This window comes from Oryctolagus cuniculus, chromosome 12 (genome assembly GCF_964237555.1).
Source record: "Oryctolagus cuniculus chromosome 12, mOryCun1.1, whole genome shotgun sequence".
Lineage (NCBI taxonomy): Eukaryota > Metazoa > Chordata > Mammalia > Lagomorpha > Leporidae > Oryctolagus > Oryctolagus cuniculus.
In genome coordinates, this window is record NC_091443.1 from 91,329,505 (window position 1) to 91,355,366 (window position 25,862).

General features: G+C 58.5%; 2 protein-coding genes and 1 long non-coding RNA gene across 3 annotated transcripts in view; 2 read left to right on the forward strand and 1 right to left on the reverse strand.

Annotated features, from left to right (window-relative positions):
* The window catches only part of CALML4 (calmodulin like 4), a 389,480-nt gene that overhangs the window by 361,265 nt on the left and 2,353 nt on the right, over nucleotides 1-25,862 (reverse strand). The window lies entirely within an intron of this gene.
* The window catches only part of CORO2B (coronin 2B), a 122,734-nt gene that overhangs the window by 13,649 nt on the left and 83,223 nt on the right, over nucleotides 1-25,862 (forward strand). The gene's annotated exons all lie outside the window — the stretch shown is intronic.
* Nucleotides 2,310-12,082, forward strand: LOC138844557 (uncharacterized). Its single transcript, XR_011380489.1, has 2 exons — nucleotides 2,310-2,764; nucleotides 3,337-12,082. It is a non-coding gene; the product is annotated as an uncharacterized lncRNA (long non-coding RNA).

Here is a 25,862-nt window from a genome sequence, read left to right on the forward strand (position 1 = left end):
TAACGACTTAGAGACCTGCAGGCTCCCCCGCCCGGGGGCCGTGTGAACTGTGCCAGGGCAGCTCGCATCATCCGGTCCTTTCTTTTGTATTGTTCACATTTGTTGGAAAGACAGAGCGACAGCAAGAAAGAGACAGACAGAGGTCTTCCATACTCTGGTTCACTCCCCCAAATGGCTGCAGCACCCAGGGCTGGGCCAGGACGAAGCCACGAGCCTGGCGCTCCATCCGGGTCTCCTGTGTGGGTGGCAGGGACCCGAGCACCAGGCCATCAGACACTGGATCGGAAGGGGCGCAGCCAGGACTCAAACTGGATGGCAGCTTTGGAAGTGGTGGCTTCACCCACTGTGCCACAGTGCCAGCCCCTCTTTTCTCCTTCCTCCCTCACTTCCTCCCTTGCTCCCTTCTCTCTCTTTCTCTCTCTCATTCTTTTTAATATATATTTATTTGAAAAGCAGAGAGAAAGAGTGATCTCCCACCTGTTGGTTCACTCCCCCAATGGCCACAACAGCCAGGCCAAAGCCAAAAGCCAGGAACTCTGTCTGGGCCTCCTGTGTGGGTGGCAGTGACTCAAGCACTTGGGCTGTCCCCTGCTGCCTCCCAGGCACAGCAGCAGGGAGCTGGATCAGAAGTGGAGATGCGGGGACTCACACCAGGACTCCCTCCGCTAGGAGATGAGGGCGTTTTTTGTTTTTTTGTTTTTTGTTTGTTTGTTTGTTTGTTTTTTTGACAGGCAGAGTTAGACAGTGAGAGAGAGAGAGAGAGACAGAGAGAGAGAGAGACATAGAGAAAGGTCTTCCTTCCGTTGGTTCACCCCCCAAATGGCTGCTGTGGCCGGCGCACTGCTCCGATCTGAAGGCAGGAGCCAGGTGCTTCTCCTGGTCTCCCATGGGGTGCAGGGCCCAAGCACTTGGGCCATCCTCCACTGCACTCCCGGGCCACAGCAGAGAGCTGGACTGGAAGAGGATCACCGGGACAGAATCCGGCACCCCGACCGTGACTAGAACCCCGGGTGCCGGCACCGCAGGTGGAGGATTAGCCGAGTGAGCCGCGGTACCAGCCTAGGTGTGGGCGTTCTACACAATGACTTCACCTTCAGCACCACGGTGCGCACCCTGTCCTGTCGATCCCTTCAATACCTGGTAAATATAGACAGGTGGGGACTGCTATTGTGTCCATTTTACAGGTCAGGAAACCGAGACTCAGAGGTTAACATGCGAAACTGGTAGACGGAGGTGGCACTGGGTTAAGCCCGTGCCCTGACCTCCTGCAGTTTCGCCTCTCAGAACCATTGCCTTTGAAGAGCTGTGCCTCGCATCGCAGAGAGAGGGGAGGGAAGGAAGGCAGAGACCACACAAGACCCCCCACCCCTCAGGAACACAGCGAGGGCAGAGGGGAAGCCCGGGCACAAGGCAGCTAGCTGTCCAGGCAGAGGCTCGCGCTGGCCATGTGGCGGCCATGAGGGGAGGGCAGGCAAGGAAGGCAGGGTGTGGGGTGACAAAGGAGATGGGTGCGGTGGCGAAGCTGGTGGAAGATACGGCTCCTGGCCACACCATCCATGCCATGGGCAACCCGGGAAGAAGGGGTGGTGCTGGTCATCTTGGCCTGCATTGCAGGTCCGGACCCCTCCCCTAGCCAGGTCATCCACCTGTCCCACAGAGTCGGCTCGGTTTCAGAAAATCAGACCCATGGAGGCTGGAGTTAGCTGTGCTGGCTCCCGGGGCGCTGAGCTGGACGCCCGGCCCCACGACGCTGGATTTAGGCTTTGAGCACCGGGAATGCCTCCTAGAACTCAAGCTGCAGGTTCTGCCCGCTCTGTTCCTGTTGTGCACGGACAAGCGTTTCCGCTTACGGCAGCCTCCTGGGGCCAGTTATCCAAGGCCAGCACTCCGGCCCTCCCTGGACAGCACTCTGCTTTCTACAGAGGCCTTGACCTTGGAGCAGCCGGGAGAGATGAGTGTCCCAGGGAACCGAGTCCCTGGTGCCCCCAGGGCTCCCTGGCTCCAGACCCCGCCCCTCTGCTGCGGTCTCCACTCCCCGGCTCTGTGCACAGGACCCGTAGCTCTGCAGCACACTCGCCTCTGCTCTGTCCCCTCCCCTCCCCTCCCCTCCCCTCCCCTCCCCTCCCCTCCCTGCGCTGTGCCCTCGGCTGAGCACCAAGGGGCTGATCTGCTGACCTGGTTTCTGGACATCAGGGGCGTGTGTGGGAGTCTGGCCAGAAGAGCTTCTATCCGGAGCAGACCACCTGGTGGCTGGGAGGGAAGCCGGGTGGGGGGGGGGGAGGAGATGCAGCACTGTCCTGGATGCCGGCTCAAGCCGAGCCTGGGGGGCTGGGGTTTAGGGGACCTCCTGGCCTACACTGCTGGAGCCTGCCCCACATCCTTTGGCGTCCCACTGCTCAGGCCACTCAGCTGGGCATCGTGGTACCTTCTCTCTCTGGCCGCAGTTCCGGCACCAGTCTGCTGGCTGCCTCCAAACTTGTGTTTTCCTGTTCCCTTTCTCCTGGAAAGGTGTCCTGATCCTGCTTTCAAGGCTCACATGCCACCTCCTCCAGGGGGCCTTCCCTGACTCCCAGCTCTGCCTTTCTCCTGAGATGAGAGTTAGGACGAGCCCCACGCGCTGTATGAGAGGGAGCTCCGACCGCGTGTGCCCGCTCTGCCTGGCCCTGGAGCTGCTCCACTTGGGAGTTCTGAAAGATGCGCTGCTGTGTGCCTGGCGGATTCTGTGTGTGCAGTACAGCGGGAGACTCTTTGGCAAAGTCATCAGGTCTGCAGGGAGGGGGAGAGGGCAGGGCTTTTGCTCTCCCGACCCCACTGCTCAGCCTCAGGCTGGGCTGCCCTGGGGGGTAGTCGGAAGCAAGGGACGTGGTCCCCAGGGTCTCTCCAACATCCCCCACCCCCGCCTGAGAGTGGCTGCACCCCAGTGACCCTGGTGACCCTGGGAGGTGGCCCTATGCTTTCCGGATATGCAGGTCCCCTTAGGCACTGACTCAAAAATTCATCTCGCCTGATTGTGCTCGAGGCCCGGGTGCATTCAGACTGTTCCTGGGCGGGCAGTGTGGGCCCTGGTGTCTCCATGGCAACGGAGGATGCGTCCTAGTGAACCGTGTCCTTAGAGACTGGCTGAGGGTCTTGGACCACTGCTGGTGTCCCTGCTGCTTGGCGGAGGCCCCTCCGGAGGGGACCCGGGGCTGGGGAGGCAGCGTCTGGGGGCAGCCCATGGCCAGTCCCTACTCTTCAGGGATATTAGGTGCCCACGAGGCCAGCTTCGTTGCCTGTCTCTAAACAACACACACACTGCATTCCCGGAGCTGAAATGTGCTTTGCAAATCTCCCTAGGATGTGGAAGATGCACTTCTCCCTGGAGGCCCAGCTCCAGTGTGACCTCCTCCAGGAAGGCTTCCTGGAGTGTTGCTCTGCCACTTTGCTAGGTTCGTGGCCCAGAGACGTTTTCAGCATGGACTTCACTGAGGACCCAGCACTGGTGACCCCTACCTTCCTCTCTGAGCCGCAGCCCCGGCCCCTGTGGGCTCAGTGGGCAGGCAGAAGGAGACTTTGCCAGCAGCCTCTCTCTGGTCCCTGGACCCACCCAGGCCTCCGGGCTTCACTGCGCATGTGGCTGCTGGGGCCATTGGAGGCCCTCCTGGCCCCAGGACTGTAGGCGATGAGCATGGACAGGCGCTTTGCGCCTCCCTGTCCCCCCAAGCAGCTGTGCCTAAAAACCAGGCCTTGGGGAAGGAAGGGAGGAGAGAGGAGACCAGGGAAAATGGGATGGGCAAGCCACACAGCCTGAGCCGGCCCTGCCTGTGGCCCCAGGCCCCTGGCTCCTCCCTAGGCAGCGTGGGAGGAGGGCGGAGAGGCAGAGATGCGAGCCCAGTAATTCCTGCCCGCGTGGCGGCCGTCCTGCTGACTCGGGCCAGGGAGGCAGGAGCGGGGAGGAGGCTGCTTGCCTGCCTTTCAATTAAGATGAGAAGGGCACCTCCCAGGCGGCCTGTGCGGGTTGGGGGTGGGGGACTCGGAATTCCACCCCCAGAGCTGGTCTCTCCCCGTGGTGCAGTAGGCAGTTCCCGAGTGGCCACCTTGGGCTAGCCCTGCACCAGCCAGGCACTGGCGCTGCAGAGACCAGTGAGACAGCTCCTGGCCTCGGCTGCCACTGGCAGGGTGGGAGGCATGGGGTGGGGGGTGGACACAGGGGTTGAGGGACCCGCCTGCCCCTGGCCTCCCTCAGGCAGCACCCCCTGAGCATGGCTGTGTGCCCTGGCTTTGGCTTTGGCTGGACATGGAGGATAGAAGGGCAAATGCAGCAGAGGTCCTGGCCCCAGGAGTCTACAGCAGAGGCCATATGGGTGGGGAGTGCAGCAGACGGCAGTGTGTGGGGCCAGGGCGGGGGAGCCGCTCACAGAGGCCAGGGCCACGGGAAGGCTCAGCCTGGACAGGGTGTCCAGGCGGACAGACCTAAGGGAGGAGGAAGAGGCCTGGCTCCAGCTGTGGCAGGCATTTGGGGAATGAACCAGTGAATGGAAGTGCGCTCTCTCTCTCTCTCTCTCTGTCCTGTCTCTGTGTCTTTCAAGCACATGAAAATAAATAAATACTTAGGGGCTGGTGTTGTGGCTTGGTGGTAAAGCTGCCGCCTGCAGCGCCGGCATCCCATACGGGCACCGGTTCGAGTCCTGGCTGCTCCACTTCCGGTCCAGCTCTCTGCTATGGCCTGGAAAAGCAGCAGAAGATGACCCAAGTCCTTGGGCCCCTGCACCCATGTGGGAGACCTGGAAGAAGCTCCTGGATCCTGGCTTCGGATTGGCGTAGCTCCGGCTGTTGTGGCCAATAGGGAATGAACCAGCGGATGGAAGACCTCTTTCTCTGCCTCTCCTTTTCTTTCTGTAACTCTTGACTTTCAAATAAATAAGTAAATGTTTTTAAAAAATGATGCTTTCTAGGCACTCATCGTAGGGTGGATTGTGGTTGCTTTGTTTGATTTGGTTCCACTTTTCTGTTTGCCTTTCTCTATTGTGCATTTACTCCTTTGATAGGGAGGAGACAGGAAGCCAACTTTGAAGCAGTTTTTAAAGAGAAAAACTCCAAACCCACAGGTGCCCAGCCCTGTCCAGGGTCCTGTGGCAGGTCCGTCCCAGAGTAAACTCTTCTCAAAGACACGGAAGTCACATCACTGCTTTTGGTTACCAACTTGGCCACGTGCAGCAGGAGCCATCCGAGTGTCCATGGCCTGTGACCCGGTCATCCCACTGCTGGGAACGTGGCCAGGGGAAACAGCCCACAGGCAGGGAAGGGCTCGGTGCATCGCAATGTCCACCACAGCCTTATGTAGAGTAACTCAGAATTGCAAGGAAAAGAAAGGCCTGGCGACACGTGGCTGGCTGAGTAAGCCGGCAGCATCTACTCCATGGGACAGCCGCAGCCCTTTCAGAACCGCAGTCCCACCGCGGGCTGTGTGATGTGGGAGGCACTCGTGCTAGGTGGGGCAGGTGGGAGGTGGAGTTGTGTGTGCACCTTGATCGTAACTGTGCAGCAGGTCTTGGGGAAGCACAGGTGCCCTTAAAGCACAAGAAAGAACGCAGGCTGGGCTGGGAATTTTTGGAGGCATCTGTTTGTGGATGGATCACCCCAGCAGCCAAGAGTCCGCGCAGAGGGTCCCACGCAAAGCTTTGTAGTAGAGTCACCAGCAGATCCCCTCCAGGCAAAGGAACTGGGAATGCAGGGGTGTGGTCAGCATCAGCATTTATTCACAGCTTCCCGGGGCCAGGGAGTAACGTGCTGGGCGGAGCAGCAGCTGGGTTGGTGGCAGATGAAGAGGAAGGGCCTTCGGAGGGGACCGAGATAGCGTGGCCAGCAGAAGGTCAAGGAGGAAGCAGCGGTCGCCAGTGTCAACTGCTGTGCAGAGGGCAAGCGGGAGGAGGCCACGGTCTCGGGTGTAGCAGCAGGAATGGGCCGGGGCTTGTCCTCAGTGCGAGTCCCTGAACCAGACGGGACTGACGGCCCCGTGGAGCCCAGCTTCAGGCCTCCCACGCAGGCACAGGCTGAAAGGAAAGGTTGCTGGCCAGTCGCTTTCCTTAAAGCAAACATCTTCCATATCCCAAATGCTGGCACTTGGTCCAACAGGGCTTTTGAGCTGCCTCTGGCTGGAAGGGGCCATGCAGAAAATGCAGTTTGGATACAGAAAACGTGGAAATCACAAGGGTGCTTTGATTGCTCCTGGGGGCGGTGGGGCAGATTATTTGAGACCGAGGCAGACACAGACAAATTTGGAACGCAACAACTCAACTTGGAGTTATATTTCCTTGAATCCCCTATCTGCTCTGGTGGCTAGAGACCCCTGGAGGGGGGTAAGTGACAAGGACTGGGGGTGATGGCACGGAACACGTTATATGGGTTCCTGGGAGGTACCTTGCAGGTGCACAGTGTGTGTTGGTTGACTTGGAGCAAGCTACCTGGGCAGGGCCTTGGTGTCCCAGCTGGAGGGGACTTCCCCAACTGCACCAAGTGTCTGCTGGCTTCGTCCTGATTTCAGACTTTGAAGCAGGTGGAGTGGGGTAGCGAGGAACCTCCTGGATTCAGTGGATCGGGCACAGAGCAGATTGCTTGTCTCAGCTGACTTGAACGTGGGATGGGCTGCAGTCGTCCGGAAGTTTCTGCACACATATGTGCAGGGCCTGGACTGGGAGGAGTTAAAGATGCGATGTGGCCGGGACCATTGACGGGAGTTTCTTCCCGGGACGTCTTCATGAGGCCTGGAACTGTCGCCGTGACCTGGGGCTGCAGGACCAAGGGTCCCGACAAACACGGCCAAGGACTGTGACCACCTAGGATCCGGCCACACGGTGCCACTTGCACAATCCGGAGTCTATGGAAAAGACGGGGGGGGGGGGGCTCCCTCCAAGCCCCTTTCTTCTAAAAGAGCCTCTCTCTGAGGCTGGTCCGACCAGGTCTCCAAAGCAGACATCACCCAGTGTTCATGACTTTGGCTTTCCTGAGACCCTGGGGCCTTTATCATTTTTCAGTGGGCCACAGACCCTCCTGCAAGAGGAGCCTGGAAGAGAGGGGTGCACATGACCTTGGGCTGTGTGGCGGCTCTGCAACAGGAGAGGATCGAGACGCATTTGCTGCTACCCACGCCTCGGGCAAGGGTCCTTCCCTTGGACTCAGGCACCCAAACCAGACCCATTGCAGGCTCAGAGTCCTAAGCCTAACCTACTCTGGCCGACAGTACACAGCCCTCCAGGCCGAGGGGCCTCCTGGGAGGAGGGCCCTTCGCCTCCCCCACTCTTTGGCCAGCTGGAGGACTGCAGTCCTAGGGACACGCCCCCTGGCCAGGCTCAGGCAGCATAGGCTGACCAGCAGGCTGGATGGGAGCCCAGCTCTCTCCCCCAGGGAGCCCCCAGCCACTTCCTGGCGTGGTTCTATGAGTGTGCACACGTGCGTGAGTGTGTGTGTTGGAGGACATGTCTGCTTTGCAAGGACTTGGCTCAGGGCGGCGAGGGGCTTGTTAGAAAATGGAGTGAGGCCGGCCAGCAGGGAGCTCATTCCCTCTTCCCAGTCCCCTGGGAGCCCAAATTCCTCTCGCTTTGTTCTCTGCCCCTCCCCTGAATGCCTGTTCCCAGGCTTCCGGGCTTCCCACGCTGGCTTTAGCCTCAGGGGGCTCCAGGGGGGCACTGGAAATTCTTCATCGGCACAATCACCCTCCTCCTCCTCCTCCTCCTTCCCTCTTCCTCTTCTCCCTGTTTGCTTTTCCAGCCTTCCATCTATCCATTCAAGTGTTTACTAAAACTCCTACATGGGAGCAGGAATTGAGAAGGGGAGGGGGAGAAGAGAGAGAGAGAGAGAGAGAGAGGGAGTCAAACTCAAACCCTGTTGTTCTCAAGTGCAGCCAGAGGAGACCAGCTCCCTGGACACCCGGTTAGGCTGAGGGCCCCAGGGTGCCCGCTCGGATGAGGCACCTGCACCTGGCATCCCGCCTGGGGCCCATGGAGGAGGGGCACTGGAGCTGCGCCCTCGGGGTTGGCTGTGATCAGGTCCCGGCAGCCAGGGCAGGGAGGAACAGGTGGGCACAGGCCTTGTAAGGACTGGTCCAGGAGCTGCGGCTGCCTCGAGGGGCACATTTGCTGTGCAGGGGAACTGACCTCACTCCCCCCCAGTCCCCCGCTCTGGTACTCTCTCTGAGCCTTCTCTGGCAGAGGAGATGAGGAGCCAGGGAACTGAGCCGCGGGGCGTCCGCTTGGGTCCGCTCCAGCCCCCTAGGCCTGAGGGCACCAGGGACTGAACCAGACTTGGGTAGGTGGAAGGAAAAGGGACTGAAATCGCTGAGCTCCGGGGCGGGGGCAGCGGGGGCAGGGCTGGCCCCCTGCTCCTGCCTGGTCCCCCGAGTTGAAAGCAATGGGGATGGTTGTCTTCTTCGTCTTTGGCTTGCGCCGGCGAGGTGCCAGACCTGAGTCTGCTGCCCCACCCCTCCCTCACTGCCATTCTGTGTCCAGAACATTCTGAAATGGACTGAAGGTGGCCTGGGGTTGGCCTGTGGTGGGGGCACAGCAGGAGCCAGTGAGATCGGGGGGGGGGGGGCGGTGGAAACCGGGTCCTGCTCAGTGCACCCACTTGACCTGGAATCCGCCAGCGAGCCCATCCCGGGACCCCATCGTTGTGGACCCCCCCACCCCGAGACAGGCACAGGGAGGAAAGGGAGGTGGGGCTGATTCCGTGTGTCACTCACGGTGAGCTTAGGGTACCGACTGCTCCGCAGTAGGCACCAAGGGCCACAGGGGTTCGTGGGACTTGACCTCTGTCCTGCATGTGAGCTCTGACCTCAGGGGCCCTGATCTGGCCCCAGAAACTGCTCTCGCCTGCCCAACGTTGGAAGCAGCCTCAAGGAGCAGCGAGGACCCGGTTGGGTGGGACAGGAGCCCACAGCAAGCGGCAGAGCCTCTGCCTGCTCTGCATCTGTTCTCTCCTCCAGCCCCAGAGAAGAAGGGCTGGAGCTGCCGCAGAGCCTGGTGCCCGCAGAGAGGAACTGCAGCATCAGCGTGGCCTTCCGGGGGTAGGGGGTGGGGCAACATGGCAGCAGGCCAGTCTGGAACCTTCAGGTGCAGAAGCAGAGGGGGAGTGGACCTCAGACGCCAAGCGCACAGAAGGAGCCCAAGGGGGAAATGAGTGTTTTGTACAAAATGCTTTGTGTGAGCAGAATATGGGGGGGGGGGGCCCTCCACATCCTGAGAGACACGGAGCTAAGGCAACCATGGTCCCTCAGCACAGGGCACGTGCCCCAGCCCCCGTGCGGCTCCCAGGACCTGCTCTGTGCGTGGACGGGGGGCTGGGAAGGCAGAGTCCAGAGTCGCGTGCTCACCACGATCACAGCTGTTCCTTGCTTTGGGTTTGTATTTATTTGGAAATAACATCTTTTTCAAGGTGTAAAAAATGATATAGAAGCATTCCAGAAAATTGGAAAATCAGAAAGGTGTGAAAATGAAATTAAACAGTCACCCTTGGAGCAGGTATTTCTTTGGCTTAGCTATTGAGATGCCTGTTAATGGGCAGGCACTGTGGTGCAGCGGATTAAAGCCCTGACCTACAGCACGTCGGCATCCCATATGGGCACCAGTTCAAGTCCCACCTACTCCACTTCCCATCCAGCTCCTTGCTAATGCGCTTGGGAAAGCAGTAGAAGATGGCCCAAGTCCCTGGGCCCCTGCAGCTGTGTGGGAGACCCGGAAGACGCTCCTGGCTCCTGGCTTTGGATCCGGAGTTCAGCTCTGGCCATTGTGGCCATTTAGGGAGTGAACCAGCAGATGGAAGATCTCTCTGCCTCTCTCTCTGTCACCACCTCTCTGTAACTGTGTCTTTCAAATAAATAAAATGAATCTTTGAAAAAAAAAAAAAAGATGCCAGTTAAAACTCTCGCCTCCCACAAGAGTGCCTGGGTTCCAGTGGCAGCCCTGCTCCCGATGCAGCTTCCGGCTCATGCACACCCTGGGAGGCAGTGGCCGTGGCTCAAGTGGGTGGATCCCTGTCCTGCAGCGACCTGAATGGAGTTGCGGGCTCCTGGCTTCGTCCCAGCCCTAGTTGTAGGCATTTGGGGAGGATGAGAGCTGCCTCTCTCTCTCTCTCTCCCCTTCCTCCTCTCCCTCTCCCTCTCCCCTCCCCCACTTCAGTTCTATCCTCTATCGTCTTTGTCTCTGGAGAAAAGGAAGTCCCTTTGTCTCCCCCGCTGAGACCCAGCAGCCTGCTGGTGGTGCTTTCCTGCCCCTCTTCCCTGGGTGGGTACCAGTAGATCCTGCTGCTGCTGCATTTGATGTCACAACACTGTATGAGGGGCGCTTCCTCAGGGTATCAACTATCCCATATGTCATCGGTTTTCTTTTAAAGATATATTTATTTATTTGAAAGTCAGAGTTACAGAGAAAGAAGGAGAGGCAGAGAGAGAAAGAGGTCTTCCATCCACTGGTTCACTCCCCAGATGGCCGCAATGGCTGGAGCTGTGCAGATCCGGAGCCAGGAACCAGGAGCTTCTTCCAGGTCTCCCACGTGGGTGCAGGGGCCCAAGCACTTGGGCCATCTTCTACTGCTTTGCCAGGCCATAGCAAGGAGCTGGATCAGAAGTGGAGCAGCCAGGACTTGAACTGGTGCCCATAGGGGATGCCGGCACTGCAGGCAGCGTGTTTACCCACTATGCCACCTCACCAGCCCCAATGGTTTTAGTATTTCACATTTTGTGATCTCCAAATACCGGCTCCAGTTGGTAGCAAATCACTGTTAATTACAACATGCTTTGTCTTCCCTAGAGGAATATTGGATAACGATTAGCCCTGCGATTGATTGAATTAGATGTAATGAAAATAGTATATGCTTCAAAAATGTGATTATTTTGATGCCTGTGTAGTAGATTATCATACGAATATATCATTTTATTTTATCAGCTTCTTATTATTGGACATTGAATAGTTCCATATTTCTACCTATTAAAAGTGTGTTTATTTATTTATTTGAAAGGCAAAGTAGCAGAGAGAGAGAGAGGAGAGAGAGAGAGAGAGAGAGAGAGAGAGAGAGAGAAATCTTCTATCCACTGGTTCACTCCCCAAATGGCTGTAACAACCAGGGCTGGGCCAGGCAAACGCCAAGAGCCTGGAACTCCATCTGGGTCTCCCATGTGGGTGGCCGGGGCCCAAGTACTTGGACCATTGTCTGTGGGCTTCCCAGGTGCGTTGGTACACAGCCGGAGCGGAAGCAGTGCAGCCAGGACTCAGGGGGGGTGCTCAGAAGGGCTGTGGGTGCGGCAGGTGGCAGCTTGACCCGGCGCATTTCCACCTTTCAGGAGCGTCTCTGTAGGTGGAGCGAGTCCACTCTGCTCGATGTCAATTCCCAGAAACTGATCAGATGAGACAGAACCAGAGAGGGTCTTGGATGCTCTGGCACAGATTCCTGTACTTGTTAAGGGACAGCGTGGATGTAGTGGGGGCAAAGGGGGCATGATGCTACCGTCAGGTTCTGCTTTCTTTCTTTTTTTTTTAATTTATTTGAAAGTAGAGTTATAGACAGTAAGAAAGTGACAGAGAGCAAGGTCTTCCGTCCGTTGGTTCACTCCCCAGATGGCCGCCACGGCCAGCGCTGCGGCAATCCGAAGCCAGGAGCCAGGTGTTTCTTCCTGGTCTCCCATGCGGGTGCAGGGGCCCAAGCACTCGGGCCATCCTCCACTGCCTTCCTGGGCCACAGCAGAGAGAGAGCTGGACTGGAAGAGGAGCAACCGCGTCTAGAACCTGGCGCCCATATGAGATGCCAGTGCTGCAGGCGGAGGATTAACCAAGTGAGCCACGACTCTGGCCCCTGGTTCTGCTTTCTATGACTTCTTTGTGTATAGGCTTTGAAATCAGTAGTCAATGGCCCCATTCATTTATGCGTGTGTGTGTGTCCGTGAGTGTGCACATGTGTGTGTGTGTGTGTGTTAGAGAGAGAGTGCACGCAGGAGAACTGGCTGGCCCTTCAGAGACACTTGCAGCTTCCCTGGCTTCCACAGGAGCTCCTGACTTGGGTCTTGGCCGTGTGCTTTTACAAACTTCACTCCCCACTCAAGGTCAAAGACTGAGAGACAGGAGTTAGAGCAGAGCTTTGGATAGGGTATGCATTGGGCTGCCACGTGATACTATTGCTCACCTCCTATTGGCCTGAGTTTCGTCACATGATCATACGCAGTTGCAAAGGCACCTGGGACATGTAAATCATTTCCATGCTAGAAGCTGAGCCTGTTGGTACCACGATACAGAGAAGAACAGAATTAGAGGGAAATAAGCAGTCACTGCAAAGGCAAAAGCCAGATTTTCAAGCCCAGCATTTCGGGACCCCTGTGTGACGTCAGCCACAGGTCATTAAATGCTTGTGACATTGAGGCGGATCAGAATAGACTCCCTCCTCACCTCAACCCTCCTTGCCGTGTGTGCTGCCCATCTTGAAGCACCAGTCCTCAGGTCAGCGGCAAGGCTCCCCGCAGGCTGGAGAGCACGCTGGGAACTGCGAGCCCTGCCTGGGCTTCTTCTACTTTTTTAAAAATCATTTATTTGTTTATTTATTTAAAAAGCAGAGTTACAAAGAGGCAGAGGCAGACAGAGAGAGAGGTCTTTCATCCACCGGAGCTATGCTGATCCAAAGCCAGGGGCCAGGAGCTTCTTCCAGATCTCCCATGTGGGTGCAGGGGCCCAAGCATTTGGGCCATCTTCTACTGCTTTCCAAGCCCATAGCAGAGAGCTGGATCGGAAGTGGAGCAGCCGGGACTCTAACCAGCGCCCATATGGGATGTCGGCACTGCAGGTGGTGGCTTTACCCGCTGCACCACAGTGCTGGCCCCCTGCTTCGACTTCTTAAGAGACACTGTTGTACAGTTCCACAGACTTTATTTCAATTGTAAAGCAAAGCTGCTTACACACTTGTTTCTTTCTGAATTAAATCAGGTTGATCAGTGACCCGCAATGATCTCTAGAACTTAGTGGGTTTTGGTGCCAGGATTCTCCTGAGACGTCTGGCAAAGCTCCTACTGTGTGCATCCGGGTAGATGCATGGCACTCCTGCAGGTCTCAGCTCAGCAACGACGCTTTGCCCTCGGTGTCACCTGGATTTGGCTCCTGTGTCCAGTTGCCGCCGTGGCTGCTTTTCTGTTAGAGATCGTGGTGAGGTTAGCTCCATCGTGACAGTTTGGAGGCGGCAAGTTGTCTAGTTGGTCCCCAGGGTGTGAGGGGGCGGTGCCTATTGCGTACTTAAAGCCTGTAGGTGTCGGTTAACCACGAGTTTTAAAGATAACCCTGCGCTGGCTCTGTGGGGTGCTTGTTCAAATGCAGATTCCCGGGTACAGACTCCCAGCCCCTGAGTCAGCCTCTCTGTCCGTGCCCTCTGCATGCATCTGCAGTGTGTTTGCAGGGTGGTCACCAAACGAGTCTCCTGCCCTTGCTGCCAAAGCTGCCGTGTGCGGCACTCCCCAGCTCGGCTTATAGCGATGGGCGGCCCGTGGGTTTGCGCTCCCTAAGCATCCTGCTGCGGGAAGGGTGTTGTGTTAGCTCATCAGCTCGTGCATAGCTGCTTCAGGAAGCGCGTGGTCAGGGCTCTGTGATGTCCCTGTCCTGCTCCTTGTTATCCCCCACCGTCTTCCCACTGATGGCCGGGCAGGGGTAGGGGAGGAGCCTCCGGGCCAGCCAAGGTCAGAGACCACTGCCTGAGACAGCGCGGCGCGCTCCGGACACAGCTAGGGCCGGAACACCTGTGCACGAAACTTCCAGAAAGAATGGCCGGTGGTGGGGAAGCGATGCAGGTGTGCTCCAGGGTTGGGTGGGAAGGCATCCCAGCCCCCGAGGTCAGGAATGTGGCTCAGGCTCTGCCGCACAGTGGTGGGAAGCTCTGGCCTCCCCCGGGGCCCTCCTTGACCTCTGTGCTGAGGGAGGGGCCATTCCAGGCCCCCCCACCCGCAGCCCTGCACGGCCCTGCCCCTGGGCTCTGACTAGAGTGCATTGTGTCCTGGCTGGCCTCTCTCAAGCCTCTGAGTGACGGGCCTGTTGTCCAAGATGGCCCCGGGGCTGGTCAGGGCCTGGGCCCATGTATCACGCAGCTGCCACCAGACAAAGCCCCTGTGTGTGGGAGCCTGCTGGCGCAGCGGGGGGCTGCCTCCCCCGCCGAGTCCTGTTTACCAGGCACTGCGAGGCGAGAGGGTGGGGTGGGGGTGCTGGGTGCCAGATACGAGCTTGGCAATGAGGCCCCTGAGTGGAGCGAGGTTGTGGTGTCATGGGCACCGCCCGCTGCAGGCCTCCCTGGCTGATGCAGGAGTGATGGTTTAGTTCAAGTTCAAGACAGCCAGAGAAGTGGCCCACCCACCTCCCAGAGCTCCCAGGCCTGCTCAGGACGCCCTGTTTGATCCTTATCAGGGAGTCTGGTTAACCACATCGCAATCACCCATAGTTCCCAGGGCCTCTACAACATGGCCCTAGGGCCTCAGGGACCCAAGTGGCAGGACCACTGCCCACCTGCCTTATCCGAGGGGTCAGAGTCCGACACTCGGCCTGCAAAGGAAGCTGCAGCCGGGACTCAGGTCTCTCTGTACCCCCAACCCTGGGTCCTGGTGCCAGGCTAGCACCCAGAGGCTATCTGGGGAACGCGGCCTGCCCATTGCTGCCCATTGCTGTGGCTGTGGTCCAGGCTCAGCAGAGACACAGATGTGCTCTGGCAGAATGTTTGCGTCCGCCCGAATCCCGTGTGTTGAAATCCTAACCCCCGAGGGAAGGAAGCCGGGCCTTTGGGACGTGATGAGGGCTGTGGATAGGATTGGTGCCCATGGAGAGAGACCACAGCCCAGCCTTCTGGATCCTTCTGTTTGGCGGCCGTGGGCTTCTCTCAAACAAGGAGGGCCACAGGAGGCTGTCGCTAGTAGGACGCCCTCTGCAGGTCAGACTTGGCTCTGCTCTGGGGGAAGAGCCTGGCCGCCTGAGGTGCGAGAACCGCTGGGCTTCAGCGGTCCACAGTGCAGTGTGGGGAGGTGGGGACGTGGCTAAGCGGTGTTACCCTGGGCTCCTTTTCACGCCAACAGCCCACCTCTTCCCCATCCCCCACGGTCTCCCATGCACTTGCTGCGGGAGGTGGGGGAGGAATCGTGGACAGGGTGCGTTTAGCTTGCAGAAGCAACGCCGTCGGCCTAGTTTCTGCTCACACAGGTGTTTAGCCTTGTTCTTAGACTTATTTATAGCCTGTGACTCCAGCAGCAAGGCAAGGCCTTGTTCAAGGTCACGTTTACCCCCAGGGTCCTTGGCTGCCAGGCCTGCCGCCCTCCCTGAAGGCAGGCGGCTGCCTCAAGCCAGATCCCATCTACCTGCTGGGCGCTGTGGGTGACTGTGGGAGTCTCCAGATGGGGGGGGGGCTCCCCTAGGTCTCGACCCCGTGAGGCGCTCTGTCCCCCTAGGGGAACGTATTCCGCAGTGTGTGACCCATGCTGAGGCCTGGAACCAGACTCTCACGGCCAGACTGATTCCAACTGCATGGATCGGAATTGGGGCTTTACAAAGGGGAAGTGGGGGAGACAGGTGTGAAGGAAGAGGCCATGCGTGTGTGTGTGTGTGTGTGTATGCGTGTACACACACGGTCAGTGCACTCTGCCATCTCAGGTGCCAGGTAACCCGTTTCTTATCATGACCGCACACAAGAGCTGGAGGCAGAGTTACAGGATCGGATCGTAAAAAGCGTTGAGTGTGGGGCTGGGGAGCTGGATTTGGTTCTTTTCAGGAGCAACAGGGAAAGGGTTAGCACAGAAGACACGGGCAGGTTTTTTTTTTTTTTTTTTTTTTTTTTTTTTTTTTTTTCTGTATTTGGAAGAAATCGCTGAGGATGGAAGAACAGGTTTTGAAGAGAAAGGCAAAGGGTGGGAGGAGCTGGCATCGAAACACCTGCTCGGTATCTATCTCGCCTGCCTGTCTTCTCTGCTTCTCCCGGGGTCTTGGGGAGCAGGCACCAGAGAAGGGGCTACAAACAGACGCAGCCCAAGCCTGTGCTTTGCAGCGATGCTAGCTCTCCCTGTGCTAGGCTGGCATGGGTGGCTCTGGGGGTGGCAGCTAGGAGTGGGCCGGAACCTGGAGGCAGTGGGGGGCCGGCCACTCTGGCCACCTGTCTCCGCAGACACGGAACCTGGGCATCGACACCACCTCCCACTGTCCGGGGGGACTGGGAAAGGTTTCTAATGCTTTTCTGTCTGGTGCATCGTGGGTCAGGGGGCCGGGAGACTTGGTCGCAGTCCCAGCTGTGCTGTTCACCTGCTAGGGCCCGTGCGGGACCCCCACATTGCAACAGAATGAAGGGTAGTGCCTGTGTGGTGTGTGTGTGCACATGTGTGTACATGGGCTTGTGCGTGGGCTTGTGTGCATTCTCAACAGCAGGGCCACAGACACGCCAGCCCTTTCCTTGCGTGGTCCCTCGCCGCGGGGGGACGATGCTGGCATGCTCATTCCCGTTGCATAGAAGAAGGATGTGGAGACAGAGGGGATCCTGGGTAGGCAGCCACTAAACCATGCTGCTCTCCGCTCCTGGGCCTGAGCGGGGCCCTCGGTAGCTGTGTTTGAGCATGGAGGTTCATGGTTGACCTTCAGACTGACCCCTGACTGCCCCAGGAGGCTCCCTGTTCTGGATCGCTGGTATTTACAATTCACAAAACAAGCAACGAGTGTGTGTTGAGTGTCTGCTATGCACCAGGCTTTGTACCAAGGGCTGGGCACAAGGGGGACCCGGAGGCAGCCCTGGCCCTACAGGCACCCACAGTTAGTGCTCTGGCTTTTGGACAGTTTTGGTCTTAACCCCCTAGTGAGGTTATAACCCAACATGTGGCCACAAGTATAAACATATGTTCCAGGTACGAAACCAAATCGGAAGGTACTCTGCTTCATTTTTTCCCCTGAATTTTTATTTTAGGGGCAGAAAGACAGAGAAAGAGAGAGAGAGGGAGGGAGGGGGGAGGGGGAGAGAGAAAGAGAGAGGGAGGGGGAGGGAGAGAGAGGGAGGGAGGAGGGAGGCAGAGAGGGAGGGAGAGAGAGGGAGGGAGGGGGGAGGGGGAGAGAGAGAGGGAGGGGGGAGGGAGGGGGAGGGGGAGAGAGAGGGAGGGGGAGCGAAAGAGAAGGAGGAGGGAGGCAGAGAGGGAGGGAGAGAGAGGGAGGGAGAGAGAGGAAAGGGGGAGGGAGAGAGAGGGAGGGAGGGGGGAGGGAGAGAGGGAGGGAAAGAGAGGGAGAGGGAGAGGGGGAGGGAGGGGGGATGGAGAGAGAGAGGTAGAGGGGAGGAGAGAGAGGGGGGAGAGGGGGGAGGGAGAAAGAGAGGGAGAGAGGGGGGAGGAAGAGAGGGGGAGGGAGGAAGGGAGAGAGAGAGGGAGGGAGAGAGAGGGAGAGAGAGAGAGAGGGAGGGAGGGGGAAGGGAGAGAGAGAGGGAGAGAGGGGGGAGGGAGAGAGGGAGGGAGGAAGGGAGAGAGAGAGGGAGGGAGAGAGAGGGGAGGGAGAGAGAGGGAGGGAGGAAGGGAGAGAGAGGGAGGGAGGAAGGGAGAGAGAGAGGGAGGGAGAGAGAGGGGAGGGAGAGAGAGGGAGGGAGGAAGGGAGAGAGAGAGGGAGGGAGAGAGAGGGGAGGGAGAGAGAGGGAGGGAGGAAGGGAGAGAGAGGGAGGGAGGAAGGGAGAGAGAGAGGGAGGGAGAGAGAGGGGAGGGAGAGAGAGAGGGAGGGAGGGGGAAGGGAGAGAGAGAGGGAGAGAGGGGGGAGGGAGAGAGGGAGGGAGGAAGGGAGAGAGAGAGGGAGGGAGGAAGAGGAGGGGAGGGAGAGAGAGGGAGGGAGAGGGAGAGAGCCCATTTACTAGCTCATCCCCCAAATGCGGGGGATGGGCCAGGGCTGGAGCCGGGAGCCAGGAACTCAATCCAGGTCTTCCAGTGTGGGCAGCGGTGAGTCCGCAGGGTGAGCAGGGTGAGAAGCCGTATTGAGCACAGCTATGTATCTGCTGTGTATCCTGTACTGATCTGTGTTGCCTGGGGGAAGGGTCCTGATGTTTGGGAAAATCAGATAAGAACCTCACTCAGCTGACGCAGAGGGGAAAGGCAGGCAGGTGGAGCCAGAGGACAGCGTGGGGGCTGCCCTCCCTGGGCCCTCCCGCTCCCTTCTCCAGGATCCCAGCAGACAAGGACTCTTTGTATCTTGTGCTATGAAGAAGGAAATGGAGCCGCAGAGAAGTTACGTAACTTGCCTGGGGTCACCCAGCACTGAGGGCTGGAGCTGGGTGTGAATTCAGGCAGTCACACTGCGCTTTGATTAGGAGGTCCCTGGAAGTGTGGCTCTTTGGGATGGTTGATCAGAAGCCTGAAAACTGTGGCGTTTCATTCTGTAGGCAAAAACACTTGACGTTTTTGAGAAAGGGAAGGGAGATGATCCAAGCCTCATTTGGGGGAAGATCACAGTGACGTCAGCGTAGGAGATGGACTCCCGGAGAGGCAGGGACGCCTGCCAGGTGGGAGCAGCATCCTCGGGGCAGGGCCGCAGCCCCAGAGCCTGTTATATCAGATCCATCTCGGAGACATTGCTCATAGGTCAATGCTGACGAGAATGAACGAAGAATGAATCCTGTTGCCCTTTATCCTTTGGCTGCTAGGAAGCTCAGAGTCCCAGTCTGTGGTCCTCTTCCAAGGAGCATTTGAGAGCTCCAGTAAGCCTGGTGTGCATTCATTTCACCTTGCCTTCCTCCCCCAATCCTCATTTTCCCTTTAGTCTGAATTCTGCCATGTAGTTTTCTTACAGCTATAATGTGTGTGTGTGTGTGTGTGTGTGTGTGTGTGTACAATGCCTCAGTAAGGATCAGGTAGCACACAAAGGAAACATCTAGAAGCAGCTGCAGAGCGTTTTCCCTGGTAAAGACAGAGCTCTTTTAGGGCGGGTTTGTCCGACCGTCTCCCGGGGCTCCTGTCCCAGGGCTGGGTGCCAGTTGCGTCATCACGTGGATGTCACCCGTGGGCTGCTGGGGGCATTCTCACTCCCTCTGCTACTTGGAGAGTGCCCACCGGGCCCCCGGGGGTGCCCACGGTGGCTTCTGTAGGGTCTGGGTTGGGGGGGCAGGGTTTGTTTAATCGTCATGTATTTATTTAATGAGTATCAGGGCAACAGGTAGCCAGGACATGTTTTAGCCAGATATCCTGGCTAAAATTGCTTAGAGTGAGGCTCGGGCAGATGCTTAATTTTTGGAAAGAGTCTGTTTAGAGAACGTTCGCTATGGTTTGTTGATTTGTAGCTATGGCAGGAATGTGCTGGCCGCGGGGTACGGACTGTGAGGCTTGGGGAACACTGATTCTGTCCAGCCTCTCATCTGACAAGCGGGGCACGGACTGCGCACCTGCCCGCAAGTCTGTGCAGGAGAGAGGGCCTTCCCCTCCCAGCCTCGCAGAAGCCTGAGTTTACGGGGTCACCTGGCCCTGCATTTTGCTCTTGAATCATTTTTATGTTTCCAAAATGCCTTCGCTCTTTTACTCTCTCATTCCATTGTTTTCTTTTTTAAAAAAAATCCATATTTATTGGAAAGGCAGACAGACAAAGGATTCAGAGCCAGACAGACGTCTTCCATCCACTGGTTCACTCTCCGAATGTCCACAACAACTGAGGATGGGCCAGGCTGGAGCCAGGAGCTGGAGCTCAATCCTGGCCCCCAGTGGAGGGGACGGAGACTCACGCACCTGAGCCACCACTTGCCGCCTCCCAGGGTTGGAATGGGACGTACAGGTAGGACTTGAACCCAGGCACTCTGATAAGGAGTGTGGCGTCCCAGGTGGCACCTTAGCCACTGAGCCGAACACTCATCCCTCTCAGTCCCTTTCTGCCCCAGCCCTAATCAGACAGGTGTAGCATGGTCATTAGTGTTCCATTTTGCAGAGGAATAAACTGAGGCCTGGAGCAGAGGTGGATCTGCCGACACCCAGGCAACCACCGAGGGACCCGGGTTTAAAAGTTCTGGGCCTTCCCACGGTGCATGTGCGGCAGGGGGAGGCAGGGAGCCAGTCTCTATGACAAAATCCACCGACAACTGGCGGATGGTGAGCTGGGGTGAGGGCAGGGCGGTGTGAGTGCTCGCTCCATGGCTGATTACACGCCGCCTGCCTCCTGCAGGTTGCTTCTTTCTGGGGCAGCCACAGCTGTTCCCTCTCGCCTGTGTGTAATGAGCTGTGTCACTCACTCAGTGTGGACGGATGAGGTCAGCGGGGAACGCTCTCAACTCTGTGGCCACCATAGGCCCTGCCAACACCCGCGTGGGGACCCGTGCGCCCTAAGCCCGAAGCCGTGGCCTTCACAGAGCAGCTGGGCATCTTGGGGCACAGTGGGGGAGGTGAGGGGGTGGGTAGCGGGCCGTGTGGCCACAGTGGCGGGAGGGCTGCAGCCTCTGCCCCCAGCCCCCAGGAGCTCAGAGAGGCGGGTTCGTAAACAGTTGGCCGGAGAACAATGCAGTAAGTGCTAGAATGAGCGCTGAGCCAAGTGTGACCGAAGGAGCATGGCGTTCTTTCTCAGGGATCAGAGCGGGAGACATTCGATCTGGGCTTGGACGCTTGGGAGGAGTTGCCAGGACGAGTGGAGAAGCCATTGCGGACGACGAGGGGACAGGAGCCGGGCCGCCCGGGCGTGCCTCTGCCTTCATCGCGCCACTGCCCCTGGGAGCATTCCCTGCCTGGCTTCATTGTCAGGGTGCAAGGAACCTGGCCAGCGCTTGCATTGGTTGCTGTTTGGTGTCTGGAGGCAGTGGGGCTGGAGGATGGGCCTTGGAGTGAGCCTGGCTTGGATTCAAATCCAGCTCTGCTCCTCCCAGCTCTGTGACCGCGGCTGAGTTGTTGCCTCGTCTGAGCCTTGGTTTTCCTTTTTTTTTTTTTTTTTTAAGATTTATTTTATTTATTTGAAAGGCAGAGGGAGGGAGAGAAAGAGAGATCTTCCATCTGCTCGTTCACTCCCCAAATGTGTGATGGCCAAGGCTGGCCAGGCTGAAGCCAGGAGCCAGGAGCTTCATCTGGGTCTCCCACGTGGGTGCAGGGGCCCAGGGACTTGGGCCATCTTCCACTGCTTTCCCAAGTGCATTAGCAGGGAGCTGGATGGGAAGATGAGCAGCCTGGACTTGAACTGGTGTCCACATGGGCCAGGCGGTGACTTAACCTGCTACAGCACAGCGCTGGCCCCTGGTTTTCCACCTTTAAAATGGGGTTAGCGAAATGAGCTGAATGGGAGGAGGGGATTTAGCCCAAAGCCTGGTTTGCAGCGAGTACTGGGGTGTGGACGGTGGTGGCCGCTGTGCTGTGTGCGCAGCCGTAGGGACGGTGGAGGCTGTGGGCAAGGCTGGTGTTGAGAGCATGTGTCCCGGCGAGGGTGTGGGTGTGACTGTGCTGTGAGGATGACAGGGTCAGGTTCAAGTGCACTTTCGTGGGCTGCCTGGGCAGGACCTGCCAGGGGGCTGTCGGGGGCTGGGGCATTCGAGATGGGCTCAGTCAGCCTGGTGTCGCTGGCTCTGGGTTGGATGGGAGACCTGAGATGTCGTTCAGCTCCACCTGCACCTGCTGGGGGGAGTCCCCTCAGTGACGCCTGCCCCGAGGGACCCTCTCCTTTCTCTGAGTGCCTTCAGTGACGGGGAACTCACCACTCCGCCATGCAGCCCATGCCCCCTGCAGATACCCCCAGCTGCTTGTGAGAAACAAGGGCACCAGGGCCCTGTGCAGGGCAGTCCCGGCTGCGGACTCCATGTGCACACCACTCATTCATTCATTCATTCAGGCGTGCGTGCACTTACAGCTGATCGCCCAGCACTGTGCTCGCAATGCTGGGGATGCAGCCGGGCACAGGGCAGACACGGGCTGTGCCCTCGGGGAGGTTAGAGCTTGCTTACCTTGTCACAACGCCCCGTCGGGTGAGGGCACAGGGCTGCGGGGAGGAACAGATGGGGGAGCCGGCTGGAGGCAGGGGTGGGGGTGGCTAATATTTATAGGTGCTGGGGGTGCTGCCCGTGAACCCTCCCGGGTAAGCCCCATTCACATCAACCCTGTTTTATAAATAAGGAAACAGAGGCTGAGAGAGGTAGTGTTGCTTGCTTAGGGTCACACAGCAAGGAGGCTGCCTGGATCTTCATGTGAGGCTCCTTATTGAGCTGCCATTTGAGACTGTCCCAGGTGGCCCGGCAGCCTCTGCTCCCCCGCCAGACCCAAGCTGCTGCTCTCACATCCTGTGTCCTGTGCCACCACATCAGACAGTCATGTGGGAGCCCTGGCAGTGTCCAGTCCACCCCACCCACAGCTGTGTTGACCCCGCTTCCTCATCCCTACCCCAGCCCATCCCAGAGGGACGGACGGGGGTGAGGTCAGCCTCTCCCACTCTGGAATGGAGCTGAGGCCATTGGAGGGGACCAGGGGTCATCTTGGGGCAGGCTCCTTTGTCCCAGCATGCAAGAGCCTGGTGCAGGACAGCGATGGGGCGGGGGCGGGTCCATTACCCCACGCCGGAGCCCAGCCCTGGGGATGCTGGTGTGCTCCGAGGCAGGAGATGGGACGTGGGCGTGTGTGAGCAGCCCTGCCACTCCGGGTGGACACCAGTCACTCTGTAGCCCGGCACAGGAGGCATCAAGAGGTGCCCAGCTCTGCTCAGCTCAGCTCAGCCCACAGTGGGAAGAGGGAGACCTGGCCCCAGAGACATGAACAAGAAGTCTGCGCCCAGAAGTCCTTTAGATGGGCTCACCTGGGAAGCGGCTGTTCCGTCTGTGCCCTTGCTCCACACAGCGCACTGGAGCCTCTCTCCCCGGGGCTGGGCGTGCCGGCCCACTCGGATCTTTTGGCCCAGTGCTGGCGTCTGTCACTCAGCTGGGCCACAGCCTATCTTGCTGGGGTCACTGGTGTGCCCTTAGCTTTCATCCAGAAATGCCATCCAGCTGGAAATGCTGTTTGTCGGGTTCATATGCAGATCTTGTGCACCAGCTGCTGCGAAAGGTAGAAGATTCGTTCTGTAGGGGCCTGCACTGGGGCCGGCCCGGTCACAGAGCAGGTAAAAGCCTCATCTGCGGCGCCGGCATCCCACTTGGGTACCGGTTCGAGTCCCAGCTGCTCCATTCCAAGCCAGTTCTCTGCTGTGGCCCCGGAGGACAGTGAAAGATGGCCCACGTGCTTGGGCCCCTGCATCTTTGGTTCCTGGCTTTGGATTGGCCCAGCTCCGGCCGTTGCGGCCATCTGGGGAGGATAGAAGACCTCCCTCTCTCTCTCTGCCTCTCAAATAAATAAATACATTTGGAAACGGGCCACCACGTGCCACTGCTAGGGCACAGAGTTCCAGAGCCCCAACACTGCGGCGACCTGGGTGTGACCCAAGTCCCCACTTCCTTCTTTAGGGCGGCAGTGGGAGAGTGGGCCCAGAGTGGGCAGATTTTTCTCGTTGCTGCTTTTTCAAAAAAGGAAAGAAATCTGGATTTTTATATAAGTATCCTGATTTTTTTTAAATGTTGGCAACAGATTCAGAACAGTTTAAATCACGATGCTGGACCTCAAACCCCACATCTGCTGGGTAGATTGAGTCCTTGGATGCCGGGCGGTGTATGTGGTGCCGAGTGCTGGGGGGCAGACAGGGAGAAACCAGACTTCAGCCTGGTGGCTGCACACTGGGGCCAGGGCTCCTCGAGCAATGTGGAAAGGTGTTTTGAGGACACAGTGACCTACCTTGGACCTTGCACTATCAGGGAGGCCTCCCCAGAGGCGGTGACCCCAAGGGGGCCTTGGCAGCAGAGTAGGAGTTTGTGTACCATGAAGGATGGGCTGCACAGGAGGGTCAGCATGGGGAGGCGAGGCGGGCAAGGGAGAGCCTGGCTCTGGCAGAGGACGAGGAGCCCATGGGTGCGGGCGTGCACCCTGGGTAGAATCCTTATAAATTCCATCAGGGACTGAACCCTGTATTTTCAGAACAGCAAGTCCAAAGTGCCCCAGATTCTTGTGCTACTGAAACATAAGCTCCTAAAGGCACCTGTCGTTGTCCCGGGGGATGGCTGTGCCCTCCGTGGACGGCTTGTGGCCTTGTTTCGCGCTCCTTTCTCTTGGGGACCCGGGGCCCGGGGCTCACTGCCCCCCACCGCCCGCCGTGCACTTGGTGGATATGAAGGTGCACAGGGCCCACAGGTTAATGAGAGCCCAGGGAAGGATGCAGGACCAGAGGCGCCACAGTGAGTGACAGACAGCGAGGGGACGCCGTTCCTGGGATCCCAGACAAAGTGGGGTGTCCCGAGGCTACCCCAGACTCCCTTGCTGTTCTTGCATCTGTGGGCACTGCCTGCGGGGTGGGGGTGGGGGACCAGCAGGGGTTTTGCTCTTGTCACCGCCCAGGGCCCTCAGGGAAGGAGTTGGCATGGACAGGAGGAGAAGCCGGAGTCCAGGTGCCGCATGGAGGAGCCAGGTGCAGGCCCGGGGAGACAGCCACTCTGGGTTCTCACAGAGCAGAATCGCTTAGCAGTGCACATGCTTGGGTCCCAGCCCATAACTGCGGGACCATAGCAAGACACTCGCCATCCCTCGGCCGCTGTTCCGGCACCTGCCCCATGGGCGCAGTGAGGCTGGCCTCGCCAGGATCCTAGGGACTCCGTTAGTCGCTTCCTGGGCGGCTTGGAGAGCAGGTGCTGAGCGAGTACTCTGTGTGCACTATGTTTAAAGTTTTATCTCCGTTTCTTTGCTTTATTTCCAAGTATTCGTTACTATACTTACCTTGGGCCAGTCTCGTGTGGGGGACTTGGGGACAGCTCTCATGCTGTCCTGACCCTCCCCCCCCCCCAGGGTGTTCAGGAACTAGAACACAGGTGGCATGACGGGACTTGCAAGTGCAGGGCCCCCGAGGAGAAGGTAGGTGTTGGGGGAGAGACGGGCAGGAAGCCAGGACCCGCGATGCAGAGACCCCGGCGGGTGTCTCAGGACCGGCTTGGGGCTGGGGAGATGGAGGTGGCCGCATGCCAGGGACCACGGGGAGGGTCTGAGCGCAGCCCCCAGTCGGTGGAAGAGGGAGCCCCGAGTCCTGGTGCCAGCCCGGGAGGCCCAGGTGGGATGAGCAGGAAATGGCACGGCTGCAGGGCTCCCGGATAGCGTCAGGAGCCCCGGGGATCATTTGTGGAGCTCAGTCTGGCAGGAACAGCCTGGCTCCCTCTGTCTGCTTCCCCCTCCACCGACCCCTGAGGCTCACAGGCCCAGCCCCTTCCTCTGCCTCCCCGCTGGCGCCGGCGCAGCTTCTGCTGAGCTCCCGAGGTACCAGATGGATGAGGTTGTGTGCCGATGGCGTTACCCTCTCCTCTGTACCCTGCCCCTCTCGGAAACCCAGCAGGAAGCTTCTACAAAAGGTGATGAGACCCCTCCCCCTCTCAACCATCACCCAACCCATCAATGCTGGAGGGAGGGGCGAGGGGAAGAGGAGGCTGCAGAATTCAGGCGGGCGCTGAGCCAGGGGGATGACAACCATAATGGTCGATGAACGTAATGGCCTTGCTTGGCAAATGTGCTGTGTGCCCAGCACTTAGCACGTGTCATCCTGCTTCCCACAATAGCCAGAGCGGCCCCACACTCTGTCTGTGCCACTTGAGGAATGACCGTGGAGCTCCAGGGCCTGGGTCGGAATCTTTCCTCTGCCCCTTTCTCCCTGGGCAAGTTCCTTGATGCCTGTGCCTCGGTTCCCCTCCTGTACCAAGGAGAAGATGACAGCCCGTCCCTCACTGAGGATTAAGGGAATCCGCATTGTAAAGTGCTTAGGGCGGCGCTGGCCCCTTAACAAGCACAAGCCTGAGTGTTGAATACACCGGGCGTACCCCACCCTGTGTCGCCAGCGTTATCAACAAGGAGGCAGCACACACATCGAGCAGGT